The sequence below is a fragment of the Centroberyx affinis genome, unplaced genomic scaffold, assembly GCF_046629955.1.
Source record: "Centroberyx affinis isolate AG114_WGS23_722 - 3 ecotype Tasmania unplaced genomic scaffold, CSIRO-AGI_Caff_v1 ptg002996l_1, whole genome shotgun sequence".
Classification (NCBI taxonomy): domain Eukaryota; kingdom Metazoa; phylum Chordata; class Actinopteri; order Beryciformes; family Berycidae; genus Centroberyx; species Centroberyx affinis.
Genome location: NW_027281099.1, coordinates 24,294 through 36,757, shown reverse-complemented (window position 1 = coordinate 36,757; position 12,464 = coordinate 24,294).

Below are 12,464 nucleotides of genomic sequence, written 5' to 3'. Positions count from 1 at the left end.
ATCAAACTCAACAAGGAGGAAAACTGTATCATCATCCCCCTCTGACAGACTGATAGAAAATGTGGTAGCCAAAGCAATATTGTAGCATGTGAAGTATGAGTAAACTATAAACTATAATACAGAGAAAAATGCATGTCTAATTTGCCAAGCCTTTGAATTTACTGATGACACCAAGAGACTTTGTCACTTTATTCCAAAGATGGTAAATATAGTTTTTCATGCTTAAGTGTTTAATTTGTCATGACTCCAAGGAATCGGGTTAATGAAATTTGGCTATTTTCATTATTTCCATGGGAAACATAGGGACCTGTTTTGGGGTATGTTTGTTTTTTTGCTGAGAAAATAATGAAGTTAGATGTTTTGATATTCAGAGATAGCTTGTTTACTTGGAAACATTTGGAGATTTTCCTAAACCAGTGTGTGCTTTAGCTATGGCCGGAGAGAAATTTGTTTCTGAAAAGATACATTTTGTATCATCAATAGAAAGAACAGGAAGCACCGACGACAATGCAGCAGCTCGGCCATCGACGTAGATCAGGAACAGCATTCTAGAAAATAGAAGTCTAGAAATAGTCCATTATCAGCTGTAGGACAGTCCTCTATAGTTATTTCTAAATTCATATTGATGATCTTAGAGAATGGAGTGGACATTAAGCTACTTCAAAATTCCATTGCACACGTCTGGTATCTTTGGAAAAACACAAATAGTGATGCTGAACTAATTAACACACTTAAAGGGGGCACTACTCTTGCAAGTTTGAAGTATAATGACTCTACTTCCCAGTAATTTTGAGAGTATACATGTTTCAGATTAGTTGGCAGAGATGAACTAATCTCATCCTGGCCTGCTGCTGAACTTCTTTAGTAATTACAGCATATTAATGACTTCCTTCCCATTGGGTGGAACAAATCACAGTAAAAAAGGACATCTTTCATTTCATCTTTTCATTCATAAAATTTGAGGCAAAGCCATCAGTGTGACTAACCAGCGTGACTTATAGTGAAAGGTACAATGTGTGTTATACAATAACGCTATTGCTGCTTTGGAACATGGTTTGGCACTGGGTATAGTGTAACCTCATCAAAAGAAGGACAAGAGTACGGGAGGTCAAACGTATTTACTCCTCCAAGTCCCGCAGCTACGTAGAGACAGTAAGTTGAGCAGCCATGCGGTCGTGATTAGCCTCCTGTCTGTGTGAAAGATCCCAACAGTTCTTGGAGTCACAGAGGGTGAAAGAAATCAATAGGCAGCCGAACGCTCAGGATGAGTCCAACACAAACACCTCAACCAAAGGCCATCGCCCAAAGTCTGCTGTGACCCTGAAATGACCATATTCCATTATTGTCCCCCTCATCTCCATTGAGAGGATAAGACCCACACAAAATTGATTGTGTCTCCACAGACTGGAGATAGCCATTGATTTTTCTTCCTTTTTCAAAAACAGGAAAGCTTTGTTCAACTGACAGATATGTCTTCCTTTTCTCCCAGAGTGAGAAACTGCCAAGAGCATTCTGGGTAAGCAGGAACGCAGTGATCTGCTTGATCACTTGGCTAATGCTTAAAGCAAGGCCAGAAGCAGGCACAGTCCCAGGTAATAATCTTGGGAAAATGCCAAAAAGCGGTGGCCATTTTGTTTCTATTGTCTATTATGTACATAGGGTATCTGAGATACAGCGCATTATAGTGGAAACTAAGAGCAAGAGTCTCTAGAATATAAAAAAAATAAACCATGTGATCTCCACAGATTCTGTCTTCTCTACAGAAGCCCTTTCTCCTCCCCAGGGTTTTGATGCTGATCTCTGGCTACTCCTGATGGGGAGTGGGGTGTCATGGCTTCTTTTATCTCTCAGTATCTCCAGGGAGAGGAAGCAATAGGTGTTGCGCTGCAGCAAGGCCAGTGCAAAGAACTGAACTGATACTATCTGGGGTCAGGGTGGGAGGAATTGTGATTCTCACTCTTTCTGCTGATCTCTCTCTCTAATTCTCACCAGCCCCCTGTGGGAACCAGGGGGCTGCAGCTGATCAATGGCCTGCAAATAGCTTTATTGACATAACAAATGTTACATCTGCATTGATGAGGCTATGTGGACAAACAGTTGGCATTGCAATATAACAGTGGTGCACTGGTGGTAGTGTATAGTACTGTTTGATATCCTTGATACAGTGTATCAGACAGGGATTGGCCATCAGTGGGAGATGCTTGAGCTCATGTATTTCTCCCATGCTCCTCTGTTTACCCATGGTGTTCAGTGGCTTACTGAATCATACAGTTCTCACAAAGTACAGTGTGGTGGTCTTACTATGCTACATTTCAGCCAGTACATGTCACCAAATCTCACCGACCACAAGGCCTGTGATGGACGGGAATAATTAATTTAAGAGCGCCTAAAATTTATGAAGATTTCATTAACTACAAACCACCACTAGATACTATTTGATTAGTATCCTGTAATGATAATTTACATCTAAAAGTAGTACACTTATGTCCAAAAATCTATTGCCATGGACCTCCACACCTACAACTCAAGCTATACAATAGTTTTTTGTAATTTAAAGAGTAGTATGGCACTCAAGCAGACAATTTTATGAATACATTTAATTTTTTGTAATTTAAAGAGTAGTATGGCACTCAAGCAGACAATTTTATGAATACATAAATAGGGAGGTTTAGATCTTAATATCTCCTCAAGATATAATAATTAATAGGTATAAATAGAGAGAATGTTGCTCTGGAGAAAGACAACAGATAGGGTGGATAGATCTTTAAATTAAAACATTTCATGTTTTCAACATTTCCTCTTTCTGTTGAATATCAAATAATATTCCAAATTTTTACTGAAAATATAAACTGTTGTTTTGGCCAAGAAAATGAAAATGATATGCTGGCTACCTGTCCTTGAACTGTTAAAAGGGATGAATTTTGTCACAGCGCTATATATATTGTGCCGTGCCAGGTTGTGTCAGGCTGGGCAGTGGTGTCAGATCCCAGTCTTTGCCCTCTGCCATCTCCTTGCTAGGTGATGTATTGACGGGTCAAGGCGTGTCTGTGAAGGGACGGGGGGTGGGGTGGGGTTGGGGGTGGGACAAGTGAGAGGACTGCAGGGTGCAGGGGGCTTGAATAGAGAGCAGTGAGGGCGCCAGATCTGTGTTTGAGATGTGTTTTGTTATGAGCATATGTCTTAGTCACAAGGCATGCAGTGAGCCCTGAGCATGAGGCGGAGGTTGGCAGACACTCGGAGCTGTGATCAGCTGTTCTACTGTGTCAATCCATTAGCACTTTCTCTGTGCATTCCCCCGACTCTCACCACCCGCCGCCCCGCTGACTCCGGCTCTCTGACAGTACAAAGGAGGAACAAATGTGATATGAATAATACAACATTATGCATATCAGATTAGATTTACAAGGTGTGTCCGGTTGATATCCGGAAATCCAGTTACATTTTGTTATCTCGGTTGATTTCTGGCATAGCAATTGACAGAAACGTGGTCCAGAAAGTATTTATGTTTTTGTATTGTCTCAGCACACCTGTTTTCCTCAAATTGTGACAGTTGACAAAGTGTTAAAAGACTCAAAGATTCACAGCATAACATTTAAAAATGGACACACAAAAAAGGTGTTAAGTTTAAGAATATTATGCCAAATTTTCCATATCTAGGCATGGGTGTTTTTTTTGTGTGAATGAACAAGTTCTCTGTTAGCCTGCCCCTTCCTAGTGTGACCAATTAACTAATTTGAGGTAAAGACTATTTTGTGGCCATAATGCTGTGGAAAGCCCAAGGGCATGCTGGAGAAAACAGATTAGCACATTAGCATTGTAGGGGCTGAAGGAGGACTTCTGGCTCTGCCTCAGGCCCTGCTGCCTATCAAAGCAACTGCTGCTCACTGACATCAGCAGACCATTATCCGGCCCTTTTGACTGGGATAGAGAGGCTTTAATATCAACCTCTCCCACTCTTACTGTCCTGCATGTTAACAGCAATTTACAGTATGAAACTGTTTCACAAGATCCAAGAAGTTCTGGTTCGCTGGAGCTCATTTGCTAAACTGTAGCGCCCAAACAAAACATCTTTATCCTTTTGAGTCTGCAGTCATTTAAAATGTGAAAATGTACTGAGCCTTGAGTGTGAGGGAAGGATCCACCTTACCTCACCAACAACTGATGAAACTCCTATTGTATCTGCTTTCATACTGGTGGGTATTGTCTTATTCCTGAGTTGTAAGGATTAACAGAGAGAGCTGTGCGAGTCGTCCTCTTCTCAGTGCCCTCTGGGCCTACATGCGGGCACAAATGAGAACCCACAAAATACACTACGTCTTTAAAACTCTCCTCTCCCTCTCCAGGGATATTGACCCTGCCAGTTAGGTTCTGGTTGGCTGCGCACCACAGAGATGTGGGACTGTCTGAGGAAAAATACGGTCCCTGTCTGGAACCCAGGTGTGCTGAGGCAAACTGTTAAATTTGGTCATTACTCTTGTAATAGTGCTTTTATGGTTGGTTCGGAAGGGTCATGTGTGAAACCGCCCCAGCAGGTCATTGTTGAAAGGTCTGCAGAGAGAGACGCAGGCATCAGTTGTCAGCCTGACATGCGGATGATATAAAAACAACATCCCATGGCTCTGGATAAGGCTAGTGGTGGATGTCAGGCAGACATCTACAAATCTAGCCGTAGAAGTGAATGATTTGAGAAAATACTGATGAAAAGGAAGTGGTAAAATTGGTAAAAAAAGAAGAAAAAAAAAGTCTTGCTTGGAGGGAGGACGGATGTGAAAATACATTGATGTTAAGATAAACGTGAAGACTTTTGAGGCATGTTTAGCAAGTTGTTTGTATATGTAATGTGTGTGTGTGCGTATGCGTGTGTGTGTATGCTTGCATGCATACATATGCATGCATGCATGTGTTGATTTGTACGTGCCGACTGGGCTGGCGGCAGGGCCAGGGGGAGGAGACGGCAATTCTAACGGCTTTTTGATGTAGATAAATGGCTTACAGATGGCCCACTCAATATATTCAAATGAGATATAAAAAATAGGGGCGGAGCTATCAAGACAGGACCGGTTCCAGTTATAGCACTAAGTGTCTGTAAGGCATCGATCGGTCTACCACTCAGCTACATGTTAAGTTAGCATTTTAAAATTGGAGAAAACATTTTTATTTCATGAATAAACTACATACAGTATATGTGATTAAGAAAACATTCTTATATTCAGCATATTTTGATGATTCTAACAACTTTAATAACAGGAATTCTTAAATTGAAGGGTAGTCTCCTTTAACATTTTTTCAATACTGAATATAGTTTTTTACTACATTTAGAGTATCCTAATGAATTAGACTTAGATTCAAATCTAAGCAATGACAGCACAAATGGTTTCCCATCTTACTTTATTTGAAAACATATAACATATATTAAATACTATTTAATATACTGTATTAGAGTTGCTGAAAATTAGAGTGTGCATTAGTATTGTAGATTCGTGATTGGCATGCAGCTTTCTTATAGCATTCACACAGTTATTTCATAGCATTCAATGGGTGGTAAGATGACACTGGGAGGGCAGCTGGTAAGAGGGTGTCATATTGATTGAAATGTCATTTACAGCTAATAGTGGGTTGTATTGGAGAAAGATGTGACAAAGGCAAAAATCTAGTTACTACCTAGCTACTCTAGGTTGTCATAAGGAAAAATCTCTGGCTGAGGCATTCCTTTAGGTGGAGTGACATTGAAAATAATATTGCTAGAGTTGTATTTCTCCTCCTCTTTCCCATCTCTCCTGTTGTCCCTGTCCTCCACCTATAGTAGCTAGCCTCCCCACTCTATGAAAGCATGTACTGAACCTATATTCCCTATCCAAGCATTTGACCTCAGGTTCTTTCAGTACGAAACTGAAGGTGCTTGATACACAATTCATACACATCGATTTGTAAAAGTGTGCCACAGAAATAAACCTTTATGGTACCTTAAAGAACAAAATTCAATGTTAACCCCATGATTGAAATTTTTCTATGAACGTACTGTAATTAAGCATTTTGCATTGACAGTTACATTGTAAGAGATCAGTGTGAAAACATAAACAGACACATTTAAAACCATCAGAATCAATAGGATAATGCTGGGGTGTTCTCCCATTTTAAAACAGCCTTTGGAGGTGGCATTACCACTCTCTAAGATCCAGCAGTCTGGACAGCTTATGGCTGGAGAGATAATCCTCTCCATTCAGCCATCTCTGTCTGCAGACAATATCCCGGAGCTAAGAGCTGCTAACACATTCCATGCTACACTATGATATTCGATCAGTGATAAATTGTATTTACCCATGTTTCACCTTTAACATTGGGCTAGAAAAGAAGCCCAAATGCGATTATGCACATGAAGAATTAATCCGGAGATGAGCACAGGGTAATGTATGGTAATTATCCAACAGGATATTCTTACATAGCGATTAGCATATCTGGGAGGCCAGACAGGGATGTGAGGGCAGTCTGGGAGGAAGGAAAGGACACAGCTGCTGATAAGAAGCGCAGCTTGTTTTTTTATGTTGATGAAAAATGTGGATAGGCTGGCTACAGGCATGTACTCACTCCTCTCTTTCTCTTCCTCTCTATCTTATTTGCACACACGCAGGCTCAGATGTGAATGGACATGTGTACTTCCACATATGCACGCACACACACATACACACACACACACACACATGCACACACACACACACACACACACACACACACACAGACTGACAACACTCCTATCAGCGATTATGGGAAGGAAAACAGAAGAATCGAGAAGGGGACGACTGAAAGCCCATGGGGGGAAAGATATTAGTGTGTAGATACATATTTGTGCTCATGCACTATAGTTGTATGTGAAATACATGTTGTATTTAACAACAAATAACTGCATTATAACAGGTTACTGGCTCATCCTAATAAACCAACAGGTGTATTCAAAACCAGCTAATCTACTTTGAATATTATTTGAATTGGTAGAATCCATCATTGACTAGAAGGTGTGGTATTTTTTGGGTGTCAAATCTAATTTTCCGACAAAGTCCATAGAGTAGTGTGAAAAGTTTAGAATGCAGCCCCTGCAGCAACTTTGCATCTGGCTTGATCAGGTAGTTCCTGGTACTTTCAAATAAACTATCAACATGGTGCAACACAAAAACAACAGTAATGGTTTCCCCTGTTGAATTTAACTATTACTACCCAGCTCAAAGTTGCAGCAGCCAGCAAGTTTTTGTGGTGAGACAAATGCAAACAGGAAAAAAAAATGTAAGGAAATTATTGTGACGATTTAATGTAGATGAGACTTAAGTTCAGCAAAAAAAAACAAAACCCCTATTCTGAAATGGCAGGAAATATTACTATTTTAACATTTTTGTGGAAAAATCTGTTATTTTCATATTTTTGGTGTCACTTTATTGCCCCATTAATCCTTCACTGCCTTGTGTTAACTATAGAGAAGTACAGAAAATTACATTGTCTGACTTAATATTCTTAACATAATATTCCCCTCTCAGGCTGGGAACTATAGCTAGCCTGATGACATTCAGACATCAAACACACTGAAGGGAAAATTAGAGGATTGCTCTGTGAAATCTGCCTTCTCCAAATGGAGTGAATCACCTGGGTGCTGCACTGTCTATGGACTGATCAAACTGCTTTTTTATAGATTTAAAGTTACAGCCACTACCAGTGAAGAACAATGATGTTAAGCAATGGGGAAAAAAAGAATGGTGGTGGATATCATTGGGCTTTTGAATTGTATGTTGGTTGAATTGCAAGCTGATGAACTCTTAATGACTGAAAATGTAGAAATCATATGTTGTTTTCAGTATCTCCTATAACATGACAAATAATTGAGTATAATCACTGTTCATATTTCCTAATAACCGCTATTAGAAAATGAAATGCTTTGTTTTGTGTATTTTGTAAATTGGAGTTTTCTCCCCCAGTGCATCAATAAATAGGCGGGAAAAGCCAATACATTAACGTTTACATTATCTAAACTGTCCAGTAGCAAAACCCTTCCAGATTTTTGGTTTAACTGATAAAGTCACTAATAGCTCAGGTCACTAATTAAGATTTACTAGTCCATACCCGGGGATGCGCGTGCCACAACTCCGTGCAGACTTGCCAAAAATGTGCATAAACTGCGTAAATTTGGGAAAATGGAAAAATCAGCTTCGTTAGTCCCTGCCTATGCCAATGCTCAATGCCCATGTGCAGTTTCAGACTGATTGGCCAACCCATTGAGGAGCAAAATGGATGCAGACAGACAGACGAACAGATTTTTCCTCATTTTATAGTAGGAAGATGTTCTTAAGTAATGGCCCTTGGTGTCGAGCCTTATTCAGTCATGTGTTTGGTGCTTAGTTGACAGCAGCTGCAGTTTTGGCAGGCCAAGACATTCCTAGAACATATTGTATCTATTAATATTATTTTAGCCATTAGTTTATTAATTTCAATAGGGTCAGTTTATTATGCTGACATTTTTTCTGAATGTCACATCTGTTTGAAAGATATAGCAGGTTCACTCAATGATTGATGATTCCCTCAAGTCAATTCAGTATGATGGGTGCAGTACACCTGATGGAAAACTAGGGCCAAAAATTCTAGTAATTTTTACATGATTTAATTCTATCCATATCCTCTAAAGAAGTTATATATATTGAAAGTGGGTTTTGGTAAACCAGCTGACCTGTGAAAATGTATTTAGATAAGGTTGTGAAATGGTGAAGATATGGATGACTAAAATTCACACTTTACAATGCAATGATGTGTCATTACTAAATATCACACCGTCATCCGTAATGTGGTGGTAAATAAAAGTGTGGGCAAAGAATGAACTCCAGTTGGTGTTCACTATAAGGAAAGCTTCAGAATTGTATTTATGAATAGAAAACATCATATTTTCATGCTATACATCAGCATGATACTTACGCATAAAGATACTGTATATATCAGATTAAAAAGTTAAATGGAGTTCAGGTGGGTTTACCCTCCACTCGATCACTGTCTGTAATATGTTTTCATTGCTGTAATTGTTGAAGAATTATTTATGCTTTTGAGTTATTGGCTGTCAGTGTGTTTCTCTCACTTTCTTCCGACAAGTCCACATCTACCTGCTTTATTTTACTTGTACTGAGTTCCCTGTCAATATCCTCTATCAGCCAATGCATGCTCTGCGCCCACAGCTCTGTAGATACAGTCACTATATTGACTGATCACCAGTCTGCTGGGGTGGAAGCTGGTGTGAAGGTGTGAAGCTACTTCTACTTCTACTGTAGGTGTTCTTAGCACATCAAAGAAAGGTGATATATTTCCACATATAGATTACAGCAGTCTATTAACTTCTGTGACATGTAACAGAGCTGGAAGGAAGACACAAGATATTGATGAATGAGTTTCCTCTCCACACAGGCCTATTCACATCTAGAACAACAACTATAAATTTAACTTTAAACTATAGTAACACATTGATGCTCAAGCATTCACACAAGAATCATATCTGTGATCAGTTCCTCAGCAAGCAAAGCATCACTGCAGTAAGCTACCTGATTCTCCGCCCCCTTCTTTCTTAGAACTGTAATTTGATTGCTTTAAAATATTTTATCATTGTCTCTGCATCCAAAAGATTGTTCTGAGATCAAACAAAAAACACAATTGTAGTTATTGTTTTGGATGTTTTTATAGTTATCGTTGTAGTGGGAATGTAGATATTTTATTTTAGTTATCTTTAGTTATCGATGTGAATGGGCCTTTAATCTTTTAGTGAATGTAATATAATATGAACATTGCTTGTGTATGCATCTCAAAAGGTAGGCTATGTGATATTAGATATTTTTCCAGTGGCTCCTAAAACCCTGAATTCTCTAAGGTGGCAGTATCTAAATTGTTACCTATTATTTTCTGCCTCTGTGTGCTATGCCATAACAACAACAAAATAAATAGCTTTCAAACTACAGTACCTTTGTTTTGTTTTTGTTGTCTTTTTTGTTGTTCTGCTTGCCCTGTGCCCATTGCACAAAGTGCCAATGAGCCACTGTATCAATTCTGGGTTTGGTATTTAGGTGTAATCAGCCATGTAGGACACCAGCTTGCCAAGAAGCAGGGCCCTTTGTGAGGCGCCCATCTGTTTGGTGCATTGGGACGAGCCCAGTCCCACAGAGCTGACGGAATGAAAGGGTGAGTATGAGAAGGCCCAGCTGAAAAGACAAGGGTGGGCGGCAGCATCAGGACACAGTCTGTCTGTGGCACTCCCGCAGTCCGCTCTTATTCTAATGTAGCATCTACGACACCCCTCCTCGCATACAAGTCAGAGATCAGAGACTGACAGATGCACCAAGGGAATCAGACTGGGGTGTGTGTGTGTGTGTGTGTGTGTGTGTGTGTGTGTGTGTATGTGTGTGTGCACATCGTTTCATGCATGCGTATGTGTATGCATGTAAACAGCATGTGTGTGCTCCCCTCTGCTCCCCTCTCCATCTCTGTTAAGCAGTTTGGCTAATATTTTCTTATTGACTTGCCAGTGTACATATTACCAGCCTTGGTGACCTCTGAGCAGGACATATCTGTGCGAGCGCAGATCGATTCATACAGTGGCCTCCTCCCCCCTGTCTGTATTCATCGGACAGGCTGGGCAGTGTGGGAGCAGGTGATAAGCTGCTACAGGCCAGTCAAATCATTCCACCAAGAGTCGTGACCCTACTGCAGTAGGGCTGATTATGCCTCACCCGTGGCTACATGCTAGGCCTGAGAATCAAGCCCTTGCACTCCAGCCGGAGCCATATCTCCCCTGACTGAGATCACAACAGCCACATAGGGGATGCTAATAACAAGATGGCAAACAGCAGGATCCAAATATTGTAGTTTTTCAAATATGTCCTTTGTGTTGAGGATAAACATTTTTATTTTATTAACCCATTTTTTATTATTATATTTCTATGAATTTGTGCAAGTTTCAGAATGTCTCAAAAGCATTATGCAACTCTATGGTAAGAATTCTAATAAAACTATAAAACCATCCTGTACATTTAGAACTTTAATTCTGAATGAATAAAAAAAAAAAAAAAAAAAAAAAAAAGAAACAGTGACCACTGATTATCAAGTGTTTACTGAGCAGTCTGGAGATGTGAGGCAGGTGACCTGCTTGTGAGAGACTGAGCATGTGTTGCGTGGACAGGAGCCCCTTCCCTCGGCCAGGCACCATATGCCCCCAAGCTTCAACAAACCAAACCCCCACCCCCTGCCCCCTCCTCCTCCTCCTCCCCCAAACTTACACACATGCACACTCCTTTCTATCCGCCCAGCCCGCCCCTGCCCCCGGCCCACCCTGCCTCCCCTTTACACACTCTGGGTAACTGGCAGCAGCTGCATTGATGAGCACAATGCGTGGGCCAAGGCAGCTCAGCTGGCCTCACTCCCTACTTGACACTGGTTTGACCTCTGGCATGTGAGTGTCCTCCCTGAAGGCTGCCCTCCCAGGCCTGACACAGCCTGTCTCTCTATCTGCTCTCCCCACACACATCGCTCCTGGCCGGGACACACACCCAGCAACGGGTGCATCCTCAGGTCAGCCAGGTCAATTAAATTCAAATTGAGGATAAATGATTTGTAAATCATGTACAGATAAGGAACTAATGCAAAGGAGAGGGAGGAAAGACTCTCTTTTCTCATGTCAGCTCAGTCAGTCTATGGAACTTGGAGAATATGCATACTATGCAATTTGCCAATCATCAATATTTGCTTGTTGACTTTCATTTAGCTAGTACTGATTCATAAATAGGCTTACAATGTCTTGCTGGTGTTTGGGCACATATTTACCCCCTTCCACACACTTGCACACATGCATGCACACATCCATATACACACACAGGCGGCATCAGAGGTGTAGCCAGTATGAGAGAGCGTGAAAGGCTTGTAACAGCTCCCTTCCCTAAGGGATTGATGACACCAAGGAAACCAAACAGAAGCTGTTGGTGTGACAGAGAGAGGGGGGGGTTGCTCGTCATCCCCCTCTGCCATTCTGCTCCTTTACAACTTTACAAAATAGCCTTTTAATTTGCTGGAGCGTCTGGGGTGTCTGAATTGTGCCTGCATCAATCACCATCATCACCCGGGCTCCAGGCACTCTGTCCCCTGGGCCCTCTCACCGAACGGCCCCCAGGCTGATCACTCTCTCCCCCTTTGTGGGGTATAGGTTCCTTTCTCGCTCTGCCTAACAGTCTCCTCTTCACACTCCTCCTCACTCATGCAAACAATGTGCCACTGCTTGAACCTCTTCTCATGATGGTCTTTACTGTCTCTATCACTAATAGCTGCACTTTACATGCTATCATTTTGCCAACTTACTGTAATGAAGTACTGTGTATTAAATTACCATCTCAACATCTCGGTGCAGCTAATTAATCTAGAATGGTTTCTCATCCTGTTATGTATTCCACTAGAAAATGTCTGTG